A 344-nucleotide genomic window follows, 5' to 3' on the forward strand; every position below is an offset into this window, starting at 1 on the left:
GAGGGCGCCGCGGCTCAGAGCCGGAGAGGGAGCCGCCGGAGCGGGAAGCCCGGAGGCCGCGCTGCGCCGGGTAACCAAGGCGGCTGAGGACGCGCGCTGGGGTCGGGGCAGGGGGCTGGGGCCCGGCGACAGGGGGAGAGCCGTGGGTGCTGTGGAGGCCTGGCGGGGGACCCGAGGCGATCCCCGACAGGGGACTGGACGCAAGCTGGCCAGGGCACTGCGGAGGGCGCCGAGAGCCGGGGGAGGGGAGGGAAGGGCAGGAAGCGAGGCCCGAGCCGGGCCCGGCCGCGGGCTGAGGAGCCCGCGCTTCCCCAAGCCGGCAGGCGCAGTTCTCGCCGGCCGCC

The 344-nt window shown here is 78.8% G+C and overlaps 1 protein-coding gene across 5 annotated transcripts in view; it reads left to right on the forward strand.

Annotated features, from left to right (window-relative positions):
- Positions 1-344, forward strand: part of Ubtf (upstream binding transcription factor, RNA polymerase I) — a 16,159-nt gene that overhangs the window by 2,180 nt on the left and 13,635 nt on the right. For 2 of the 5 annotated variants that reach the window (XM_013032002.1, XM_013032005.1), the window contains exon 1: positions 1-70. The exons of the other annotated variants lie outside the window; for them this stretch is intronic. The gene's annotated coding sequence lies outside the window, so the exon portion shown is untranslated. The remainder of the gene's footprint in view (positions 71-344) is intronic. 5 annotated transcript variants of the gene reach the window in all.

Source organism: Dipodomys ordii, unplaced genomic scaffold (genome assembly GCF_000151885.1).
Source record: "Dipodomys ordii isolate 6190 unplaced genomic scaffold, Dord_2.0 Scaffold147, whole genome shotgun sequence".
Taxonomy (NCBI): Eukaryota; Metazoa; Chordata; class Mammalia; order Rodentia; family Heteromyidae; genus Dipodomys; species Dipodomys ordii.